Consider the following 6,361-nt stretch of genomic DNA (forward strand, 5'->3'; position numbering starts at 1 on the left):
TAGGATCAAATATCCTCTTCAGTTAAAGTAGAGGTATAGCACCACCTCGTGGCAGGAAATAATGTCCCAAGGGGCTCTGGTTCTCATTGCTTCCGCCCATTTAGGGAATTTTAATTCCTTGTCCTTAGGATGGTTTGCAAGGGGTCAGTGGGTACTAAGAGGAGCACCTCTGAGTTTGGGGTGGATCTTTCCTTGAATGTGACCCCAGGTTGATCAGCTTTCTTGGGTCTATGACTCGGACTTGGGTGATTCCTTGCCCTTTTTGTTGGAGTGAGCTAATCTGGAAACAGCTCACCAAGCTGTGTGGAGCAGCACTTTTTACCACATTCCAGCTGCAGCAATGCTGACCACTTCCTGAAGAGAGAGAGAGAAGAAATGGGCTGGACAGGACTTCCTAACCACAGTGTGTGGCCCAGCTACCCTGGTCCTATCACAGTGTCCTCTGCCTTCTGTGCATGCAGGGGAGAACTAGGGAACCATGAGGGCTAATCTATGTGTCTCTATGGCACAGACAATTCTAGTTGTCTAGGGATCCACCTTGAGGCTCCCAGCCAAGGTGTGCCTTAGGGTTAGTGAGGGCCATCTAAGCTAGTAGAAGGGTGAGCTGCTTTAGGAACAGAAATGCCTGGACAAGGTGGTGGGACTTTTGTGGTTTTTGTCCTTCTAATGGGTCTTGGTGTTTCTCCATTATAGAACTGATATGCCTGAGTATTATGACAAATTCAACTCCCATGCCATTTTCCACATGGATAACTGCTCATACACTGTTGACCAGTGCCAGGAGCCATGGAACCCCTGTCCTGTCTATGACCAGATACTTGATGCACTGAAGGATCCAAATTACCAACCTTGCCCCTCATGCTGATTAGGCCACTAAAATCTGACTGTGTAACCCTTTCTACTAGTAACATCTTCCTTGAGCAAATTCTTGAAAAGGCATGTTCTTTAGTATTTATAATTACATATGCAGTAATATAAAGCACAAAAGAATTTAAAAGAGGAAACAAAAATATCCAATCACCAGTTGATGGGTATATGGGCTGTTTCCAAGATGTAGCTATTACAAACTGTACCGCTATAAACATGGGTATGCATATATAACTTTGATGTGATGCTTTTAATTCTTTTGGGAAGATATGAAGAAAGGGAAAAACTGGGTCAAATAGAACCTCTAGTTTGGTTTTTTGAGGAAATTCAACACTGATTTCCACAGTGGTTGCACCAGTCTGCACTCCCACTAACAGTGGAGAAGTGTTGCTTTGTCCCCACAACCCCACCAGCATTGGTTATTGGCTGATTTCTTGATAGCAGCCATTCTTTCTGAAGTGAGATGGAATCTCAGCATTATTTTAATTTGCATCTCATGAATGATCAGTGTTGTTGAACATTTTTTCATATGTTTATTTGCTGTTTCTACTTCTTTTTTTTGGTCCTGGGAATCAAACTGGGGACCTTAAGCATGTGAGGCAGGCGGTGGAACCACTGAGTTAAATCCCCAGCCCTAGCTGTTTCTACTTCTTCATCTGAAAAATGTCTATTCATTTCAGATCACATTTTTGGATTTGGTCTTTAAATTTGGAGAGTTTGATTTTTTTAAGTTCTTTATATATTCTAGATAGTAGTCCTTTGTCCGAGGAATAGCTGGTAAAAAAATTTTTTTCCCACATTGTGAGTTGTCTCTTTGTTCTGTTGGTGGTCTCTCTTGCTGTTCAAATGCTCTTTAATAAGATGAGATCCCAATTGTTGATAGTTCCTGTGGTGGATTAACTAATGGTCAACTTGGAACACCCAGCTGAACTGAATTAGCATGATTTGGGCATGGAAGACCCACCTGAGGATTGTTGCCGACAGTGTAAAAAGAGACTTGGAGGGGAAGATAGTGGGCTGTTGATTTTTCTAGGAGAAGCTTACTGCAGTTGGTTTTCCTGATGCAAACTTGGCTGTTCTTATTGGAGGAGGAGCTGGAGTCCTCACTCTCACCAGGGATGGCTACTGTTCTTGTCAGGGGAGCTCTGATCTTCACCTGAGCAGCACTTCTTGGCTCCAGCATAGATACCTCACCCTGGTGGCACAAATTCTTCACCCCACTGGTGCAGATTTTCTGGCTTCCACCATTGACCTTTGGACCTTCCTGGTGCAGATCATCGATACAGACAAGCATGAGTTATTGCCATGTGCTTAAGCCACCAGCTGTACTCATGGAGGATGTTGCTTTGGGCTCTAGGCCTTCAGCTGGACTTGTGTGGAACATTGCTGTGGGATCCAGATCCTTGACTGGATTCTTTTGGGTCTCTAGTGTGCAGCTAGATTTCTTGCTCTCCTTTGCATTTGACTTTCTGGGTTACTATTGTAAAATAATGCTATAAATTGTGTGTCCTGTATTAAATCTATTCTCTTGCAAAACCCTGACCACAACAGTTCCCATGTGACCAAGGTTTTGTTCATAAAGTATTCCTATGGCAATGTCTTCAAGAGTTCTACCTAACCTATCTTCCAGCAGGTTTAGTGTTTCTTTTTTAATATTTAGATCTTTGACCCATTTCTATTTTAGCTTAGTGCATGGTGAGAGATATGGGTCTAATTTTAATCTTTGGCAAGTTGAAACCCAGTTTTTCCAGCCTCATTTATTAAAGAGGCTATCTTACCTCCAGTGAGGGCACTTGGCTCCTTTGTCAAAGATGAGGTGGATGAGTATGTCTGGAGTTGTTTCTGCATCTTCTAATCTGTTCCATTGATCCTCAAGTCTGTTATTATTGCCAGTACCATGCTGTTTTTATCATTCAGTATGCTTCCCACACTGCAATTAGTCATGCTGCATCCTTCTCCAGGGAACCACTGCTTCTGAAGAAGGAAACAGTGAGAACCCCAGACAGATAACTCTTTAACATAAAGATAGGAGGGAAAAGTGGCTTTTAATGATACCAGCAGCTCAGTGACTCCTGTCAGTCTTGAGAGCCCTGAATGGAAGTTTGCGCTTCCATATATACCTCTTTTTACATCTATGAAGCTTAATTCCATTGCAGTTTCCCTGGGAATACAGCAAGCAGGATTTATACAAAGCAGAGCAGTAGAGAGAGAGAGAACAAAGAGTTCTGGAAGGACTTTCTGAGTCTGTTATGCTCCTTTGGTGATAGTTTACAGAAGTTGTCATGAATACACAGGTACATTCTACAAAGAGCATGGTTACCTAGTTAATCCATAGTTGCCCAATTCCATGCAGATAGGGGGTCTCCTCTCTCATTTCCTCTACCACTTCTCACACATCACCCTATGCTGCCTGTGTCCTGTGACCTTGTGGACAAAGTAAAAATAAGTATACCATCCAGATGAAATTAGATCTTTCTTCAGTTTGTGATGTCCACGTTGAACCCAAGCTTTCTTTCAGGTGGCATCCTGTCTGCTTTGTCCTCACATTCTTCTGCATATGCCTGAAGTCAGAGGAAGCCAGAAAGAAGAGCCTGATAAAGTTCTCCCAGGTAGATGTGCAGCCCCACATGAAATCAAGGCCAGGACTCTAGCTGCAATGCTTGACTTAGGTGCAGGCTGTCTGTCTTTTGCTGTACACAGACCCTCAACATGAGGTAACTTCAGACATTGACAATATGCATCTCATTTACAGTTTCTTTGTGTACAGAAAGTGCTTCCTCCATCTAGTGCTGATTGTGTGGGCCAGGAAGGGTGCTGGTCTTTGGATCCAGGAATGAATGCAGAGGTCAGGCCCCTGCTGTCCTGGGGCATAGAGTGGCTGTGTGTATCTACATGTATCTGACAGATCTCAAACAAGCAATCAGTGGGCAACTGATACAGAATTCCATTCTGCTACAACCACCCCCACATGCTATGTGGACCCTTTAGCATCCTAGGTAGGCCTCTCAATTTTATGATCATTTTGAATAATAAGGATATGCTTTGTTCAATTTCAGTGCCAGGATATCTCCTTTCAAAGTCCTCATCTTAATTGAATTGGGACTCAGGGAACAGATAGTTAAGGGTCTATCATAGTCCTAAGATGATTATCTCTCATTCCTCCTGGGGTCTTGGTGGCCTCTGGGACATTCTCTTGTGGTCCTCTACCTCCTCACTTTCCTTCCCTTCATGAGCTCTCACTACTCTTGAGTTTCAATATATGAATTAAGGTCATTTATGCTTTGTGCACAAGTCATCCTCCCACTTTGAGGCTCATCCTTGCCTTAGATACTGGAAACCTCATTATTGTCCTTATTGTATTATTGGGAATTTTAGGTCAAGTGTTGGTATATGTAGGCCTTCTATCAATGCTGAGAATAAATATTTTCCATTTGAACATCTCTTTAGTAGTAGATTCACAAAAACTTTCCAGGTTGATAATAGTACCCTGAAAATAGCACAAGGGAAGGACAGCATGCTAGATGCACATGTGGAAAACTGCATATCATGCTTTAGCTCACACAAGTGTTTGTTGGATATAGGTCATGTAGGTAAGAATCTGGCTTCTCATAGTGTCTCAGTTACTTTCTCACCACTGGGAGAAAATACCTGATGACCACAAGTTAGAGGGAAGGTTTATTTTAGCTTATAGTTTGTAGGGTTTTCCATTCATAAGCAGCTGGCTCCAAGGCAGGGCAACATGGCAGAGAGGCATGGCAGAGAAGAAACAGTCCATGGTGTAGTGGGCAGGAAATAATAAGCAGCAAGCAGTGAGCTTGCCTTCTTTCTGTCCTTTTATATTCCATCCAGGCTGTAAGACTATGGATTGGGGCCACCCACACACAGGGTAGGGCTTCCATTATCCACACCCATAACTATGCTAAACCAATTTAGTAATCACACACACTCTTAATCCATACTCATACACCCTATATCAGTGATTGCAAAACTTTCAGAGAACTGAATACCCAAACTGCAACCCCAAACCCACTTATTTATCACAAAGTGCCAGTATTGTAATTAACCTGAACACTGAAGTTTTAGTTAGAAAAAAACAACCGTTATTCCATGCTTGGCTGCTGGGGTGACTTGACTCACATGCCAATAGATAGGGCTCTGTGTGTCCACTGCAGTATGCATGCCATAGGTCCACCACCTCTAGATCCAGCCACCTCTGAAAAGCCCTGCTCTGAGCACATGAGGCTTTGGGGGGGGGTGCAACCTAGAAACAAGCCAACACATAGTTACTTACTCAATCATGAAAACAGATGGTCTCAAAATTTACTCAAGATAATTTGCATCATTATACCACTCTCTAAGTGTTCAGGGCAGTTAAGTCATTCACACTGCTCTGCAAGTGTCGCCACCTGCAGAACATTCATCACTCCACACTGAAACTCTGTGCCCAATCAGCAGTCACTCTGATGGCTGCCATCACTCCACCCCTTTATTGACATCATTCTGTTTCTATAACTATGAATTTAACTCTTCTATTAATGGAGTCTGATACTGTTCAATGGAAGAAATTACTTCTTATGTTCTCTAACATAATGAAACAGCTATGGTGATAATTAATTAAAGATTTCACAACATCTAGAAGAGATATTTTACATTCTCCACACTAAGAAATGTTGTCAGACCCAGCTATTCCCCTACGGGGAATCTTCCCCAAAGAATTAAAAGAATCATACCACAGCGATATATGTGCACCTATGTTTATAGTGGCACAGTTTGTAATAGCTAACGCTTGGAAACAGCCCAAGTGCCCATCAACTGGAAACTGGATAAAGAAGATGGGTTTTTTTTATAAAATGGAGTACTACTCAGCCATAAAGAATGAGAAACTAGAGACATTTATGGCTAAATGGATGCATATTGAGGCCATACTCTTAAGTGAAATAAATAGGACACACATGTGTAAATACCGAATAGTTTCTCTAGTGTGAGAAATTGAAAGTGTAAATAAGGATGAAAATGATTTAAATGAATAATTGATAATTTGAAATAAGAAAAGGTCCAAGGGTTTGGGGATGGTGGAAGGGAAAGGGGAAAGGGAAGAAGGGAAAGAAAAAAATTATGGGAAAAAAATGGAATCAAACTCTGTGTAGATAGGAAAGGGTGCACAGGTAATGGGAGAAAAATAAAAACTAAGAAGCCTCATGTTCTGGTACAAACACCCAATGATAAATGTAAATGTATTTTATACCTAAAATGTACCAATAAATATATACATGTTAAAAAAAAGAAATATTGTCAGAGATTATGTATATCTCAATTACCTTGCTCTGATCATTACTCCTTGTGTACATATATTGAAAAGTCACTTTGCATCCCAAAATATTTATAATTACTATATGTCAACTACAAATAAAAATATATTGGAGAAGGAATCTGACTGCTTTAGGTACAGTATGTAAGTAGAATTAGTGTATATTCTAGTTTATGTATTTCTACA

At 41.3% G+C, this 6,361-nt stretch overlaps 1 long non-coding RNA gene across 1 annotated transcript; it reads right to left on the minus strand.

Annotated features, from left to right (window-relative positions):
* Nucleotides 1-448: 448 nt before the first annotated feature.
* On the minus strand, nt 449-5,663 carry LOC147828095 (uncharacterized). The gene is made up of 3 exons (XR_015451314.1): nt 5,005-5,663; nt 3,320-3,428; nt 449-2,841 (listed from the first exon to the last, which is right to left on the minus strand). It is a non-coding gene; the product is annotated as an uncharacterized LOC147828095 (long non-coding RNA).
* Between the last annotated feature and the right edge of the window lie 698 nt (nt 5,664-6,361).

The sequence above is a fragment of the Heterocephalus glaber genome, unplaced genomic scaffold (genome assembly GCF_053883595.1).
Source record: "Heterocephalus glaber isolate CG9 unplaced genomic scaffold, H.glaber_assembly_v1.0 deba00001312, whole genome shotgun sequence".
NCBI classification, from domain to species: Eukaryota; Metazoa; Chordata; class Mammalia; order Rodentia; family Bathyergidae; genus Heterocephalus; species Heterocephalus glaber.